Source organism: Calliphora vicina, chromosome 2 (assembly GCF_958450345.1).
Source record: "Calliphora vicina chromosome 2, idCalVici1.1, whole genome shotgun sequence".
Classification (NCBI taxonomy): Eukaryota; Metazoa; Arthropoda; class Insecta; order Diptera; family Calliphoridae; genus Calliphora; species Calliphora vicina.
The window spans coordinates 125,705,881-125,725,674 of NC_088781.1; positions in this window are offsets into that span (position 1 = coordinate 125,705,881).

A 19,794-nucleotide genomic window follows, 5' to 3' on the forward strand; every position below is an offset into this window, starting at 1 on the left:
ATTATGTAATATTTTGATTTGAAAATTAGTTCATTGTGGAAATGAAAAATTACAATGAATATTTTTATATTTATAAAGAAAAAACAACGGAAGTTTTACAAAATTTTTTTGTTTAAACCATGACTCAGTCTATTTTAACGGGGTTTTTTCAACTTAGTTTTCATTTACAAATGTTAAATATTACTTTTAACTTTTTTGTGTTTCTAAAACTTTTTGCATAATTTTTCTTAAATCATAATTTCTAAGCATATTTCCGTAATAATACAAGTCAAAAATATTTCTAGCCGCTATATTTTATTGAAAAAAAAACCCACAAAAAAAAACTTTAGAAATGCAGAAAAGCGTAACATATTGTATGTTTTATGGTTTTTCTTGGTTAAAAACATAATTATGAAAAAAGGTACATAATAATAAATGGTAACACATACATAATAGCTTATTATGTAGAAAACTCCACATAGTTAAAGCCATAAAAGGTAAAATATACCAAAAATACAAACAAAAACAAAATAAGAGAACTATATTCGGTAGTACCGAATCTTATATACACTTCACAAAACTAAACTTTTTTTCAAAACAGTTTTTAAATATTAAAAAAAAAATTTTTTTTTTCTAAATTGTTTTTTTAATTTTTTCCGAAATTTTTTTTTAATTTAAAAAAAAAAAAAATTATGACAAAAAATTTTAAAAATATTTTTCCCGATTTTGACCCATTTTTCCATTTATCGTTGCAATGGACTTTGAAATATCTATCATTAGATATCCATATTGTCTCTATTAATGACTTAGTAATCCAGATATAGATCAAAAATAGGCCATAAATCGAGGTTGCCCGGCTTTTCCTTATATCTCAGCCATTTGTAGACCGATTTTGCTGATTTTAAATAGGAAACTTCTCGAAAGCATAGCTGACAAAATTATTGAAGACTTGGATCCCGAAGATTTCTGGGATCTTCAGAAAATTGATTTCAACAGACAGATAGATAGACAGACATGGTTTAATCGACTCCGCAATCTATAAGGATCCAGAATATATATACTTTACTAGCTTGACCTGGTGCGCTTCGCTACCCCTGTCAAAGTAAAATAAAAATAAAATGGGAAAAGATTTTATAAGCAAATAAATGAATATAATTAACAAGTAAGAGTGCTATATTCGGCTGTGCCGAATCTTATATACCCTTCACCAAATTATACCTTAAAATTTTAAATATTTATAGGTAAACAAAATTTAATTTTTTAATTTTTTTGAAAAAAAATTTTTCCGATTGTTATTTTAAATTTAAAATTTTTTTTTTTTTTAATTTTTTTTTCTTTAAATTTTAAATTTTTTTAATTTTTTTGAAAAAAATAAATTCGGGTTAAAATTTTTTTTTTCCGATTTTGACCCATTGTAGGTCCAACTTACTATGGTCTTATATACGTTGCAAATGTCTTTGAAATATCTATCATTAGATATCCATATTGTCTATATTAATGCCTTAGTAATCCAGATATAGGTCAAAAATAGGTCAAAAATCGAGGTTGTCTTGGTTTTTTCCTCATATCTCAGCCATTTGTGGACCGATTTTGCTGATTTTAAATAGCAAAATTCTCGAAAGCATGTCTGACAGAATTATTGAAGATTTGGATCCCGAATATATCTGGGGTCTTCAGAAAATTGATTTCAACAGACAGACAGACAGACGGTCAGACAGACGGACATCTATAAGGATCCAGAATATATATACTTTATAGGGTTGGAAATGAAAAATGTAGAAATTACAAACGGAATGACAAACTTATATATACCCTTCTCACGAAGGTGAAGGGTATAATAACGGAACTTCTTGTTTGTGATTAATTACATACTATGCCGTTGAAGGTATAAAAAATATCCTGTGATTTTAAAAAATCGTGAAGCTTTTTTGAAGACATTCGCCTATTTTTAGTCAGACTCCTTATAATGATATGAAAGCTATTTATTATAATAGTTAAAGTAATGCTTCAAATGAGTAATTTTGTTACCATTGTAGATAAAATATATAAATATTCGAATATCAAGTGAATCTACCACACCCCTTGTTCCCATCCGTCCCATTTTTGGATAAACTTCATGTACTGATAAGAAATTGATTCGTATAAAGTATGAAGGCTGTCGCAATAATAGTTCTGCAGATATTCGAAAATACTATATACTTTGCATGGGAAGTTCCACGCCCACTTATCCACTCCCGCCCATTTTCAGCTATTCTATGTAAAATGATAAGAGAGCTATTCGGATAAAGTTGGAAGAATCTAGTAATTATAGATCTCAAGATATTTAGAAATAACTAATTACTTTTTATGGGAGGTGACTCACCCCGAGTTCCGATCCTTTCCATTTTTTTATTAACTTCTTGCTCATATGAAGTTTGAAGCCTTTCACATTTACAGTTCTCCAGATATTCGAAAATAACTAATTTAATACCGCCCATTTTCAGCCAAACCATGTAAAATGATAAGGGTGCTATTCGGACTAAATTTCAAGACTTCCACAATTATAGTTCACCATATATTTGAAAATAACTATTTACTTTGTATGGGAGGTGTCACACCCCCTGTTCCGATCCGTCCCATTTTTAGTTAAACTTCAAACAGTGCACGATGGGGCCAATGACAGGTTTTGAGGCAAAAATCCTTTTTTCAAGTCAACCATTTAAAAAAAATAATAACGGAATTTTATATTTAACACTTTGAAACACTCAAATATTAAAAAAATAAAGTCAGGTGGCAACTCATGGCGACATGCCGAGCTGCCAAAGTTGCCAAAGTTGCCAAGTTTTGCTTTGCTACATTTCCCGACATTCAATCATAATGAAACAACAAAGGAATTTTAGTCGTCAAACAAAAACTTTTAAGATTATAAAAATTTTGTAAAATGGAGAACACTTGTAAAGCTGTGTAAATTAAAATGTTATTAAAAATTTCAAAAAAAAGTTAGATGTAGTAAATAATTTTTTGTGTCAACTTGTGTTGTCTTTTTTGTGAAGTTTTTGCTGTCGTCCATATATTCTTTGGAATAGAACTTTGTTTATCCGAGCGTATCCGTGAAAAAATATATGTGTGGGGAAAGGTAATAATGTGTACTATAATTTTTTGGAAAAACCATTTGCCGCCATTTGCCGCTGTTTATAAAAATTTATTTCCAGATAGCGTATAACTTAAAAATTGGGATATTTATACCCTAAACCTCCATAGTGGGGAGGGTATATTGGGTTAGTGCTGATGTTTATAACGAGCAAAAATATTGTTCCAACACCCACCTTATGGTGTACCAATCTGCTCAGGATCACTTTCTGAGTCGATTAAGCGATGTCCGTCCGTCTGTCCTTCTGTCAATGTAAACCTTTTAATCAAACTACAGGTTCCAATTTTAAAGCAAATTCGACAAAATTTTGTACAAGCTTTTCACTTGTCCCAGGGACAAAGCCTGTTGAATTTGGTTAGAATTGGTCCATTATTTCTCCTAGCCCCCATACGATTGCCCTATCTGAAAATAGTTAAGCTCTCATAAAAATCTTATTTATATAGATATCCAAACCAAATTCAGCACAAATAAGTTTTATATAAGCCGAAATCGCACCACCAAATTTTGTGTCGATCGCACTTCCGAAAATCACTTTTATAACGATCCACGATGGGGCCAATGACAGGTTTTTGAGGCAAAAAGTACTTTTTTAAAGTCAACCATTTAAAAAAAATAATAACGGAATTTTATATTTAACACTTTGAAACACTCAAGTTTCTAAATACATAAATGTATCTTGAACAGACTGCAATTATCCGCCTATAGCCATGCATATATTTCCTTTCACTAGAGGTGGGTTTGGCAGTAGGCGGATTGACTAGAAATGATTACTAAAGTCTTAGGTGAGCATTTATGTGACCTATTTGAAACTCAGAAACTTATTGTTTCCCGGTGTTCATCAACCGCAGTAGTACTTTAATCCACCTACTGGAAATGGGCGTGGCACTGCCCGATTGACTTAATTTTTTTACTGAAGACTTAAAAGCTCATTATTATCATCTGTACGAAATTTGAAAGGTCTAGCTGTTTCCTGTTATTTATTGCCTCAAAAACTGGTCATTGGCCCCATCGTGCAGTGATACGAAATTAATTCGTGTAAAGTTTGAAGATAGTCACAATTTTAGTTCTGCAGATATTCGAAAATAACTATTTACTTTGTATGGGTGGTACAAATTTTGCCACTAAAGTCACCTTTTGTGAGTTCAAATTCATTCAGAATCATGTGTGCCTAATTTTAAATGTTTGGGTTTATTATTATAAAATATTCAAAAGGTACCATTGCAATAAAGAAATAGTGCCATTGATTATCACTTTTGAATTCGCATTCACTAAACCATAACCCGTAAAGTTTGAATTTTAAATTTGTATAGCATTTCCTATATTATCAACTAATTTTGTTTCTATAATACTTAATATTTAATAAATTGTCACAAAACCGAAACCGATCGGTTTTAAATTTTTTAAAAACGAAACTGTGGTTTTGAAATTCTTCGGATTTTTGGAAAAGTACCCATGAGAATCAAGAAAAAGTACCATCAAGTACCATGCCGTTGAATTTTCACTCACTTGGGACCATATATGCTTAATTTCATGTTTCTAAGTCTATTGTTATAGAAAATTCAAATTTTGGTACCTAAATCTTATCCCCTATTCCTAACAATAACTTCACTCAGATACATAATAGCTAACTTTAATGTCGATAAGTGAAATAATTTAAAATATTAAAAAAGTACCATTAGGAGAAAAGTACCAATTTCCCTTTTCCTCCTTGAACACCCCATAAGTTTGAAATTTAAAATTATTCCATTTTGTAAAAATTTTTTATTCTACAGACATGTCTCAAAAGATTAAAATCTGTCCCAAGAATGTGACCAAGAAAAAATATGTTTTAAAAAAAAGTACCAAATTGTTTACCCGGATTTGGCCCAATATACACCTTGGCACTCGAGTTACAAATAACACCATGTTAGTTAATTTTTGTATGAATCCAAAAATTATCAAAATTGGCTTAATAATTTAAAATAAAACGTATTTTCCCGATTTTATCCCCTTTTTGGTACCTTTTTGTCCGCATTGCGGTGGTAAAATTTTATTCAAATAAATTTCGGTATCGTGGTGGGAGCTCATAATATAATATTCGTATGTCTATGTCAAATTATAGAAAAACATATTTTATGAAAAATTATGTACCAAAAATAAACACAAAAAAGTCAATATTTTTTATTTTTTACAATTTTGTTTTTGAAAGATTGAAGAAAAATGGCTACATATCTAAACAATTTGGAACATATTTCGCTAAGAACAATGTGTAATAAGTTACGTGGATGAGAAAAACACCTGTTTTAATAAAATATCACTCTTTGACCCCCTCTAACAAAGAGAGTTCTTGACTGATCTTGTTGAAGAATTGAGTCTGAATTAGTATTTAATAGGAACCTTTTGCAAAATTCATCCCGATCAGAAATCATCGGTCTCAAAATTTGGTTCACTTGACATGAAATCACCATATATGTCCATGCCTTATGCGGCACTTCTTTTTCAAATTAAAGCAAAACTTCCCGCATTTGATGTTTATTAGTTGGCACAAAATTCGAAGCAAAAAAAAGGTTCTTTTTTTACCCTATAATGTTCAATAACTAAGTGAGAATAAGTGACAGAGAAGAAAAGTTAGAAGACCAAGAATTGGAGGCATTACTCAATGAAAATTGTTTTCAAACTCAACAAGAGCTTGCAAAATGATTGGGAGCTATTCAATCAGCAATTTCAAAACATTTGCAAGCAGCAGGATTCATGAAAAATTTCAATTGAGGGTTGTTTGTTCCATAACTCTGGTTAAATTGGACCGATTTTGCTGATTTTCAATACCAAACTTTCTAGGACAATGATAAACATGGTTTTGATAATCATGCTAAGATTTGTTGTGTATTTTGGACTTGAAAATGTTTTACACAGACACACAGACGGATAAAAACAGTTCAATCGACATAAAATTTAATAAGAATAAATAATATATATATATATTCTTTGTTGGGTCTCAGATAAATATTTCTCAATGTTACACACGGAATGACAAACTTATTAATACCCTCATTTACCACTTGTAGTGGTGTAGGGTATAAAAATATAATTTATCATGATTTTACATTTAAAAACAACAAAGCTTTAACAAATATCTTTATAATATGCGGGTGTTATACTTAAACTAATGGATGTTACCCAAAAAATACAAACAAAACAACCAAGAAATCTTCAAAGGTGTTAAACACAAAAAAAAACTACTCCAGCAGGAAATTATGAATTTAATCAAACAATAGTGTTCAAACTAGTGTTTGGGTGTTTTTAAAACAAAAAACTGTAAATGTTTGCAAAAAATATTTGAATTTCCTTAATAGTAACAACAATCACATAAAACTTATGAAATGTTTATTTGTTTTGAAATTTGCAAAAAAAATAATAATAAAACAAAAGATTTAACAAGCCAAGCATTTATTAAATTTTTATTTAATGTTTTCAAATTAATTATTTGTATTAATTTTGTAAAGAAAGATATTTTAATTTAAACACTTTCGTTAAGTTATTAAGCAATTTGCAAAAAATATTTTAATTACATATAAATTTATAGATAAACAAATAATTTATAAAATATTTTATCAATTTATTTGATTTACGCTTGTTGATTGTGTTCAAAATACAGCTCTACAAAATGTTAATGATTTTGGTCAGCTTTAACTTTTATTTAAAGTAATTTATTAACGTATTTATTAAATCAATATAACCGCTATTATCGCTTTAAATTTTCTTTATAAAAGATCCACGATTTTAATTCAAGATATCCGCTATTGTCGCTTTAAATTTTCTTTATAAAATATCCACGATTTCTATTCAATATATCCGTTATTGTCGCTTTAAATTTTCTTTATAAAAGATCCAAGTTTGCTAATCAAAATAGCAGCTATTATTGCTTTAAATTTTCTTTGCAAAAGATCCACAATTGCTACTCAATATATCTGCTGTTATCGCTTTAAATTTTCTTTATAAAAGATCCACGATTTCTATTCAATATATCCGGTATTATCGCTTTAAATTTTCTTTATAAAAGATCCACGATTGCTATTCAATATATTCGCTATTATCGCTTTAAATTTTTTTTCTAAAACAACCACGATTGCTATTCAATATATCCGCTATTATCGCTTTAAAGTTTCTTTATAAAAGATTCATGATTTCTATTCAATATATCCGCTATTATCGCTTTAAATTTTTTTTCTAAAACAACCACGATTGCTATTAAATATATTCGCAATTATCGCTTTAAATTTTCTTTCTAAAACAACCACGATTTCTATTCAATATATCCGCTATTATCGCTTTAAATTTTCTTTATAAAAGATCCACGATTGCTTTTCAATATATCCGCTATTATCGCTTTAAATTTTCTTTATAAAATATCCACGATTGCTATGCAATATATCCGCTATTATCGCTTTAAATTTTCTTTATAAAAGATCCACGATTGCTATTCAATATATCCGCTATTATCGCTTTAAATTTTCTTTATAAAAGATCCACGATTTCTATTCAAAATATCCGCTATTTTGGCTTTAAATTTTCTTTATAAAAGATCCTCGATTGCTATTCAAAATATCCGCTATTATGGCTTTAAATTTTCTTTATAAAAGCTCAGCTATTAATTTTCTCTATAAAACAACCAATATTACTAATCAAAATAGCCGCTATTAATCGCTTTAAATTTTCTTTATAAAAGATCCACGAATTCTTTTCAATATATCTCCACTAACGCTTTAAATTTTCTTTATAAAACAACCAAGATTGGTATTCAATATATCCGCTATTATCGCTTTAAATTTTCTTTATAAAAGATCCACGATTTCTATTCAAGATATCCAAAATAGCCACTATTAATTTGTGTTTTTGCTATTCAATAAATCCGCTATTATCGCTTTAAATTTTCTTTATAAAAGATCCACGAATTCTTTTCAATATATCTCCACTATCGCTTTAAATTTTCTTTATAAAACAACCAAGATTGGTATTCAATATATCCGCTATTATCGCTTTAAATTTTCTTTATAAAAGATCCACGATTTCTATTCAAGATATCCTCCATTATCGCTTTAAATTTTCCTTATAAAAGATCCACGATTGCTATTCAATGTATTCGCTATTATCTCTTTAAATTTCCTTTATAAAATATCCACGATTGCTATTCAATATATCCGCTATTATCGCTTTAAATTTTCTTTAAAAAATATACAGGATTTGCTATTCAATATATCCGCTATTAGCGCTTTAAATTTTCTTTGTAAAAGATCCACGATTGCTATTCAATATATCCGCTATTATGGCTTTAAGTTTTCTTTATAAAAGCTCAGCTATTAATTTTCTGTATAAAACAACCACGATTACTAATCAAAATATCAGTTATTAATTTGACTTGTTGGTTTTACTACTTCTCCAATGATTTGGCACGTAGTTATACATGTTTTACACTCGACCTCTCTGTGCTAATCGTATTAATAATATTTCTTAGAAGACATCAGGAAAATCTAAAGTTTTTTAAAGTTTCCTAGTTATTTAGACCTTCACTGTTTTTTTTTTTAAATTAATTTTCATACAATCTCATTGTACTCATGTTAATGTGTTTTAATTAATTATTTACAACGGAAATTTCAAACAGTTTGATTAAAACCCAAGTATTAATATGATTTCTGAATTAATTTCGAATATGTTTCAAATCAAACTAAATCACTAGACCATTAAGCTAAAACCGAAGCAACTACACTTTGCTAATAAAGCCAAAAAAAAGCAGTTAAATACAAAAAATTAATTAAAGAAAAAACCAAAATAATAAACATAAATTAATAGTAAAACAAACAAAAAAAAAAAAAGAAACTCAACAATCAAAACAGTTAATATATTTTTATATAAAAACAAAATAAAAATAAATTCAAATTTCTATTTGAATCGTTAAAGAGATACCAAGTAAAAAATTCTTTAATAAAAAGCAAAAGTTGTTAGTTTCAAACCAAGCATGAAATCAAAAGTTTTGGTAAATTATTTAAACACGAGCCGTTACTTTTTTTAATGTCATTTCATGATTACAGAGACAGCTAAAAACTCCCCCTTTTGCCAGGCCCCTGTTTTATTAGCTCGACACCAGAACCACTTTCTTTCTTACTCACTTTAACTCAAACACTTATGGTTTCAAACATCTTTCCATAGATTTTGTAAAGTGTAAGTAAAAGTTAAACAAACAACCACTTTTATTTGAAATTATAAAAAAACGAATGAGAAAAAAACATATAAATTTATTAACTATTTAAAAAGGCATTAGAAGTTAAATACCAGGCCATGAAATTTACATTTTCTTTATCTTGAAATAAAAAACCCAACAAAATATTCATTTTGTTTAATTATTGTAATTATTTTACTTCAGAATTATTTATGTCTTTTGTAACAGAAACATCTCATAAAACATCATGTTAAATTTAAGGAAATGTTATTTGAAATTTCAATTTCAAATGTTGAGTTTATTTGTGCTTTATTATGATCTTACTTATCTGATGATTTTAGCCTGAAGTTATTTATTAATTCATTCGCTTCAAATACACTTTAAATACTTTGGTTGAAGCCTTTTGGTTTGTTCCATTTTTTGATGGTTTTCAATGGATGGCAGCAAATAATTAAATAGAAATCACCTGCCATTTTATGCGTTCTTTTAGCAAAAGATGTTTAGAGATAGAGATACAAATGTATGTAGGGGACCTTTGTTATTAAGTACTTTTGTTATTTCTTCATTTCACTTTTGTTGGAGAACCAAACAACGTGGGAACTAGTTCAATTTTAGTTCTGTTCTAGTTCTGTTGTAGTTCTGTTCTAGTTCTGTTCTAGTTCTGTTCTAGTTCTAGTTCTGTTCTAGTTCTGTTCTAGTTCTGTTGTAGTTCTGTTGTAGTTCTGTTGTAGTTCTGTTCTAGTTCTGTTCTAGTTCTGTTCTAGTTCTGTTCTAGTTCTGTTCTAGTTCTGTTCTAGTTCTGTTCTAGTTCTGTTCTAGTTCTGTTCTAGTTCTGTTCTAGTTCTGTTCTAGTTCTGTTCTAGTTCTGTTCTAGTTCTGTTCTAGTTCTGTTCTAGTTCTGTTCTAGTTCTGTTCTAGTTCTGTTCTAGTTCTGTTCTAGTTCTGTTCTAGTTCTGTTCTAGTTCTGTTCTAGTTCTGTTCTAGTTCTGTTCTAGTTCTGTTCTAGTTCTGTTCTAGTTCTGTTCTAGTTCTGTTCTAGTTCTGTTCTAGTTCTGTTCTAGTTCTGTTCTAGTTCTGTTCTAGTTCTGTTCTAGTTCTGTTCTAGTTCTGTTCTAGTTCTGTTCTAGTTCTGTTCTAGTTCTGTTCTAGTTCTGTTCTAGTTCTGTTCTAGTTCTGTTCTAGTTCTGTTCTAGTTCTGTTCTAGTTCTGTTCTAGTTCTGTTCTAGTTCTGTTCTAGTTCTGTTCTAGTTCTGTTCTAGTTCTGTTCTAGTTCTGTTCTAGTTCTGTTCTAGTTCTGTTCTAGTTCTGTTCTAGTTCTGTTCTAGTTCTGTTCTAGTTCTGTTCTAGTTCTGTTCTAGTTCTGTTCTAGTTCTGTTCTAGTTCTGTTCTAGTTCTGTTCTAGTTCTGTTCTAGTTCTGTTCTAGTTCTGTTCTAGTTCTGTTCTAGTTCTGTTCTAGTTCTGTTCTAGTTCTGTTCTAGTTCTGTTCTAGTTCTGTTCTAGTTCTGTTCTAGTTCTGTTCTAGTTCTGTTCTAGTTCTGTTCTAGTTCTGTTCTAGTTCTGTTCTAGTTCTGTTCTAGTTCTGTTCTAGTTCTGTTCTAGTTCTGTTCTAGTTCTGTTCTAGTTCTGTTCTAGTTCTGTTCTAGTTCTGTTCTAGTTCTGTTCTAGTTCTCTCTTATAATTATTGGTAAAGATTATCTGAGATATTTTTACAACCAAATCCTTTTTCTCTAATGATTATTTCAACCAATTAAAGTCCTTTTTCCCAATATCTATTTACATAAATTTTATTTAATTTTATCTTATAAATTTATCTTTGTTTTGAGGAATTTACTAGTCTTTAGTTTTAGTTTTTCGTTCAACCTAACATTTATTTGTGTTACAAAAATAAACTTCACTTTTTCTTTCTGTGAAACTGAAAACGCGTCAGAAGAAAAAAAATCTTAAGACTTTTGATGCCAAAAGCCTATTACACAAAATAATAACAAAAAAAAAAAAGAAGAAACAATTTTCTATGTATAGCAAGCACATTTATTGGAAAGTGGAAATAATTTTCTCAAATACGAAACAAAAAATCTTAAATGTTAAAGACTAGACCATGCCACAGACCCAAACTAAGTAAACAAACCAAACATATAGACAGATGTATGAATATTTTTGGTCTCAAGATCATCATTACGACTCATGTACGACGAATCTATGTGGTAAGAAAAGTTGCCACACACAATTACAACCAGAGTCTTCGATGGATGGGTATTAGCTGTTTGGTGGCTTATTGCTGGGTGCTGAAAAACCAATAAAGTATTTAAGATCTTTTTTTTCGAAAACAACAAAAAAAAAACTAGAAATTTATAGAAAAAGCTCATGCTGTTGTTGTAGAAAGAAGAATTTGAGAAAAAAAAGTAAAGCAAAATTACACTTCTTTTAATAAACCAGCATCAATTGCATGCTTTGGTAATTGCAACAGCACTCGCTTCAAAAGATGAACAACAGCACAGTGGTGTAGGCGGAAGAAATAACAATTGATAGTCAATATATCCGCTATTATGGCTTTAAATTTTCTTTATAAAAGATCCACCATTGCTATTCAATATATTCGCTATTATCGCTTTAAATTTTCTTTATAAAAGATCCACGTTTGCTATTTAAGATATCCGCAATTATCGCTTTAAATTTTCTTTATAAAATAGCCACGATTGCTATTCAAGATATCAGATATTATCGCTTTAAATTGTCTTTATAAGACAACCACGATTGCTATTCAACATATCCGCAATTATCGCTTTAAATTTTCTTTGTAAAAGATCCACGATTGCTATTCATATATCCGCTATTATCGCTTTAAATTTTCTTTATATTTTCTTTATAAAATATCCACGATTGCTATTTAACATAATCGCTATTATCGCTTTAAATTTTCTTTATAAAAGATTCACGATTGCTATTCAATATATCCGCTATTATGGCTTTAAATTTTCTTTATAAAATATTCACGATTGCTATTCAATATATCCGCTATTAACGCTTTAAATTTCTTTTATAAAAGATCCACGATTGCTGTTCAATATATCTGCTATTAGCGCTTTAAATTTTCTTTATAAAAGATCCACGTTTGCTATTCAATATATCCGCTATTATGGCTTTAAATTTACTTTACAAAATATCCACGTTTGCTATTCACTATATCCGCTATTATGGCTCTAAATTTTCTTTATAAAATATCCACATTTGCTATTCAATATATCCGCTATTATCGCTTTAAATTTTCTTTATAAAATATCCACGATTGCTATTCAATATATCTGCTATTATCGCTTTAAATTTCCTTTATAAAAGATTCACGATTGCTATTCAATATATCCGCTATTATCGCTTTAAATGTTCTTTATAAAACAACTATGATTACTATTCAAAATAGCAGCTATTATTGCTTTAAAATATTCTTTATAAAACAACCGCGATTACTATTCAAAATAGCAGCTATTATTGCTTTAAATTTTCATTTATAAAACTGCCACGTTTTCTATTCAACATATCCGCTATTATCGCTTTAAATTTTCTGCTTTTCCTGCAGATGTGCCTCGTGTTCCCCATTGGGGTTTCCAGCCAATTTATTATTTGACTGAAATTAGAGTATTGAAATTTAATCCCTTTAATAACAAACAATTTATTTCTCACAATTGAAATATCGCCTTTGTGTTTGTATCAAAGGTAGATCTCATCAAAGAACCCCTTGAAGGGGGTCTTGAGTATGAAACAATTTTCCTGTTACAAAACCACTGTGTTTTTTTGTTTGCTCCAACTCTATTTCAATTGAATTTACTTACTTGCTCAATAGTTAGACTTGTGGGTTAGATTAGAAAGTTGTGGTCGATTGGCGGCCGTCTCTGTGGCATGGTTGGAGCATTTGTTGTCTAACTATTTGCTGCTATGGTGGTGGCATTTTAAATGGCTTTCAATAAATACAAATTTTATTAAGAGCTTTAAAGCAGAGAAGAAATGAAAAATAAAAAGAAACAATTTTGAAATTATTCTTGAAAGTTTATATCAATAAAAGATCAATTTAAGCAACTAACAAATGGTAATAAGGAACTGGCAGACATAACCAAGCCAAACAGGCAAAGCAGATAACTTTTCAAAGATAGAGATAAAAAAGCAAAGTTTAGAAAAAATCCACAACAAGATTGTCTTGTTTATGATACTGACAAGCAATAGACTCAAACATCGAGTCATCATCGTCAGCATCCAAAGAGCGAGTAGAGAAATTATGTTGCAAGGTTAATAAAAATCAAATCAATATTCAAACATGGTGGTTAGAAATGGGTGTTAGTTCCCATGATCTAGAGTGTTAAGGATGATGTTGTTTAATGCAAATATTACATGTTTCCATACCAAGTGTCAGCCAGCTAAAGAAGCTGGCTTATACAGTGATGAGATGATGTTGATGATGATGCCATTATTTAATGTGATTTTCCTTTTCATGCTCTAAACTAATTTCTATGATGTTAATGAAAATGTTGTTGATTGTATGTAATTGTTGGTGATGAGTGAGTAGTAGCTCTCAAGACTTTTCATTTCTATAAAAGCCGGATTGTAGATTTTTTCCTGCAATTCCATCATCATCATCTTCATGTTGAGACAGCTTCTTCTTCTTCTTTATACATTTCATTTCATTTCAATTTCTTTCCTCAATTAGTGTTTGTAATGAAAACTTGTCTAAAGCGTTAAATTGATTTTTATTTTTTTTTTTATTTTTCATTTAATAATTTTCATTAATGTCAAGATCATGTTAGAAAATGTATGTTAGTTTTTTTCTTCTTCTTTTATTTATTTGCCTTTCTATTAAAATAGCTTTATGTTTATTAGAAATATAAGACAATCTTGTGAAAAACTTAACTTTATTGCAGTTTTCTGTTGCTTTATTTTTAGTTTTTTGTGAAGTTATAAAGCATTTATGTGTTCAAGGAAGTACTTAAGACTTGGCCATTTACGTTGATTTTTATAAGAAAATTGTTTTGTGTAAACAAATGTCATTAAGATTTATGTGGAGATCTGATAAGTTAAGTTTTCTGCTCAATTGAATAATTCAGTTGAGTAGAGTTTAAAGATTTTAAGACAAATGTCTAAGTACTTGGCTGTAAGTTGTGAGTAAAGATAAAGACATATTAGTTTTTAGATATAAGTTTTAAGTGAATATGGTGGGTTAATAGGGGGGCTTAATGGCCACTTTTTGTTTTAAGTGCCGTCGTATTTAAACTAATAGTTAAACACTGTTTTCTAATAAAAATTAGGCCTGTACTTTCTATTATTTAGAAAAAACAAGCCATACTTGGAAAGTCTTTCAAAAAATCGCGAAAGTTCCCCATTCTTTAGGTTTATTTTCAAAAGGGTCACTAGTTACCCAATTGTTTCTCCACTACATTCCTCCAAAGTCTCATTCGATTATTTGCTACTACCAACAAGATCTGTTCCAATGGAAACTCAATGAACGTTACGCCAAACTCTATGATCACCTTTGTATCCTCCTACTTACTAAAGTTTCAAAGTTAATAATCCAACCGAGATTGAACATAAACCATCTACTTTAGAGGTAAGGTATAGGTATATAACTTAAGCGCCATCCATTTTAAGAGTTGGCGAGTTATTACACACTCCTTAGCGGATTACGACTTCCATGTCCACCGTCATGCTGTTTCAAGCAACCACCGCCTTTCATGGTATCTGCATGAGTTGTTAATTTGTTCACCGTGATTGTGATTTTGACACGGAAGAGAATGATCGCCCAGGCCAGCCAAGAATGTTTGAAGACCAAGAAAGTGTCAAACTCAACAATAGCTTTCAAAATAATTTTGAACTTCTCAAACCGCAATTTCGAAACGTTTGCTAGTAGCAGGATTCATTTAAAAGCAGGGAAATTTAGTACCAATCGAAGCCGAGAGAATTTGAATGACGATTTTGCTTTTGGCTTTGAGGAAAACTCAACGGGGTCACGATTTGGCACGATTTCTGTGGCCAATTCACATAACATCCATGATCAATTCCATACCCTCAATTCCCTTGTGCGCTGTCCTGTTGCAACCACATGTCGTTGGTGTACATATCATCCAATTCAGGCGAAACGAATTTGGTAATCATTAACTTATAGCGCTCGCCGTTGATGGTGAGAAATATGGACTAATGACGCCGATGAATTCATGGATCTCATGCGGATTGGTACCTTCCCAAATTTTTGACGTACCACTTATCCACATTTGGGCCCCATCGCGTAAAACGGGAGTAGCGTGCTGAACGTTGCCTGAGTATAGATTTGGTTAGGTTATCAGGCATCCCACTTTCGTTCAAACAGTAGGTCCCTTTGTGTTCCCTGAAAATAAAAATAAAATAGGGCCAGATAGAGATGGAAAGAGAAGTGGAAAGTCAGATAGAATAAGAAGTAGTAGAAATTAAGAGGAAGGAACTGAATTAGAACTGAACTAGAACTGAACTAGAACTGAACTAGAACTGAACTAGAACTGAACTAGAACTGAACTAGAACTAGAACTGAACTAGAACTGAACTAGAACTGAACTAGAACTGAACTAGAACTGAACTAGAACTGAACTAGAACTGAACTAGAACTGAACTAGAACTGAACTAGAACTGAACTAGAACTGAACTAGAACTGAACTGAACTAGAACTGAACTAGAACTGAACTAGAACTGAACTAGAACTGAACTAGAACTGAACTAGAACTGAACTAGAACTGAACTAGAACTGAACTAGAACTGAACTAGAACTGAACTAGAACTGAACTAGAACTGAACTAGAACTGAACTAGAACTGAACTAGAACTGAACTAGAACTGAACTAGAACTGAACTAGAACTGAACTAGAACTGAACTAGAACTGAACTAGAACTGAACTAGAACTGAACTAGAACTGAACTAGAACTGAACTAGAACTGAACTAGAACTGAACTAGAACTGAACTAGAACTGAACTAGAACTGAACTAGAACTGAACTAGAACTGAACTAGAACTGAACTAGAACTGAACTAGAACTGAACTAGAACTGAACTAGAACTGAACTAGAACTGAACTAGAACTGAACTAGAACTGAACTAGAACTGAACTAGAACTGAACTAGAACTGAACTAGAACTGAACTAGAACTGAACTAGAACTGAACTAGAACTGAACTAGAACTGAACTAGAACTGAACTAGAACTGAACTAGAACTGAACTAGAACTGAACTAGAACTGAACTAGAACTGAACTAGAACTGAACTAGAACTGAACTAGAACTGAACTAGAACTGAACTAGAACTGAACTAGAACTGAACTAGAACTGAACTAGAACTGAACTAGAACTGAACTAGAACTGAACTAGAACTGAACTAGAACTGAACTAGAACTGAACTAGAACTGAACTAGAACTGAACTAGAACTGAACTAGAACTGAACTAGAACTGAACTAGAACTGAACTAGAACTGAACTAGAACTGAACTAGAACTGAACTAGAACTGAACTAGAACTGAACTAGAACTGAACTAGAACTGAACTAGAACTGAACTAGAACTGAACTAGAACTGAACTAGAACTGAACTAGAACTGAACTAGAACTGAACTAGAACTGAACTAGAACTGAACTAGAACTGAACTAGAACTGAACTAGAACTGAACTAGAACTGAACTAGAACTGAACTAGAACTGAACTAGAACTGAACTAGAACTGAACTAGAACTGAACTAGAACTGAACTAGAACTGAACTAGAACTGAACTAGAACTGAACTAGAACTGAACTTGAACTGAACTAGAACTGAACTAGAACTAATGATGAAATTAGCAGTTTTAAATCCGTTATTGGTTAAATTTTTTTTAAAAATTTGTTTTTGTTGTCACATAAATATTTTAGGCAATAAGTACAATTTCATTTGTTTTTAGTTCCTTCAATTGCTTGCAAGAACCTGTACAAAACTTATCACTAATTTTCAAGATTTTATTTATATAAGGAAAACGTTTTAACAGATGCAGCTTCAACTGTGAAAGTTCGGAAGTCCCTATTGTAAGACCCCTTTCTTAATAAACTTTTTTTTTGTAAACTTGTGTAATTAGCGGCATATGTTAATTTCCTTAATAAAATGACTTTAACTAAAATTGTATTTTAATGATTTGTGTTTTCCTTAAATGCTATATGACAAAAACCCAACATGAAAACCAACTGTGACCACTCGTATCCACCAATTTACAAAACAACTCCCACCGCAATATGAACTCATGTATATGTCTTAACTCTTTTGTTTTTATATTTCATATTCACACACTCTTCTTCTGAACAAACTTTTTGTCATTAATTTATTTCAAAATTCAATTTATTGTCATTACAAAGTTGGTACAATGGTTTTTTACTTTTTATTAGTGGTAAATTTTGTTGCTTTCATTTATTTTTTTTTCTTATTTATGTTCATTTTTGGTAGCATCCCAAAAATAGTAATGCATTTTTAAGACAATATGAAGAAAAAAAAACAAGGGTAATAAAATGCAAGCATTAAACATAATTTTTTCTCCATTACTACCGCGCTTAAAGATGATGCTTCAGTTTTTAGTTTTTCGAAATAAGCTCCTCTTCCCCCTTTCTGTGGTGGATTTTGGGTTATATTTTTCAAAGTATAAAACTGCTGTTTGTTATTTGAATGGAGATTTGCTGTATATAATTTTGAAGAGTTTTTTTTAGCTGTTTATTAGTTTTTGGTGGGTGTTTGTATATGTTTTCTTGGGGACTTGTTAACAATGGTTGAATTAATGGTCTTGAGAAAATATTGCATTGCATTACATTACATTTTACATTGATCGCAAATGTTACCAACACAATAATGTGTAATGCTACATATGTTGGCTCAATGATGGCGATGGTGATGATGATTAAGACTATAATAATTTCCCTGGTAATAAGAGGCTGGCGTGGAGCTACAACAACACTGTTTTCAAATAAACTTTAAAACTGATTTTTCAAAAGTTTTGAAGCCTCCAAATAACTTTCATACATGATTGATTCATCAATATATTGGGTATAGTCCTGGTTCGGTTGCTATTAAAGTTATCATTCGATTAAAAATTATTCGACTAATCGTGAGAAAAAAATAATTTTTAGATTGAAAATAAATTTATTAGAGTTTTCGATTATTCGGCAATTATTGACTGAATAAAAATTATTCGAATAATCGAGGAAAAAAATAAATTCATTCGAGTATTCGATTGCAAGAGTATTATATTGATTGAATAATATTTTTATTTAAATTGTAAAATTTTATTTATTCGAATAAAAATTATTCGAAAATCGAGGAAAAAAAAATTTTATTCGAATGAATAAAATTTTTCAATTTAATTTAAAAACGTATTCAATCTGCAATTAATCGAATACTCGAATAAATTAATATTTTCTGAATTATTCGAATAATTTTAAAATATTTTTTTTTTAAATTGAAAAATGTTATTTATTCGAATAACCGACGAAAAAAAATTTTATTTATTCGAATAAAAATTATTCGAACAATAAGAAAAAAAATATTTTTATTCGAATGATAAAATTTTTCAATATAAATAAAAAAGTTATTCGAGGAAAAAATATAAATTTATTCGATTATTCTGCAATTATTGATTGAATAATTTTTTTTATTTAAATTGAAAAATTTTACTCATTCGAATAAAAATTATTCGATAATCGAGAAAAAAAAATAATTTTTTTCGAATGTGTAAAATTCGACGGAAAAAAGAAATTTAGCTTGAAAATTCGATTATTCTGCAATTATTGATGGAACAATTTTTTTATTTAAATTGAAAAATTGTATTTATTCGAATAATCGAGGAACAAAATTATTTTTATTGGAATGAATAAAATTTTTCAACTTAATTATAAAAGTTATTCGAAATATACGATTAATCTGCAATTATTGATTGAATAATTTTTTTTATTTAAATTGAAAAATTTTATTTATTCGAATAATCGGAAAAGAATAATTTTTATTCTAATAAATAAAATTTTTCAATTGAAATAAAAAAGTTATTCGAGGAAAAAAAATAAATTTAGCTTGAAAATAAATGTATTCGATTAATCTGTAATTATTGATTAAATAATTTTTTTATTTAAATTGAAAAATTTTATTTATTAGAATAAAAATTATTCGAATAATCGAAAAAAAAATAATTTTTATTCGAATGAGTAAAATTTTTCAATTTAAATAAAAAGTTATTCGAGGAAAAAATATTATTGTTTGAATAATTTATTTTACTTAAATTGAAAAATTTAAGTATAATCGAATAATCGTGGAAAAAAATAATTTTTATTCGTATGAGTAAAATGTTTTAATTTCAATAAAAAAGTTATTCGAAAGAAAAATAAATTTTTTCGATTATTCTGCAATTATTGATTGGATAATTTTTTTATTTAAATTGAAAATTTTTATTTTTTCGAATAAAAATTATTCGAATAATTTTGAAAACTTTTATTTATTTGA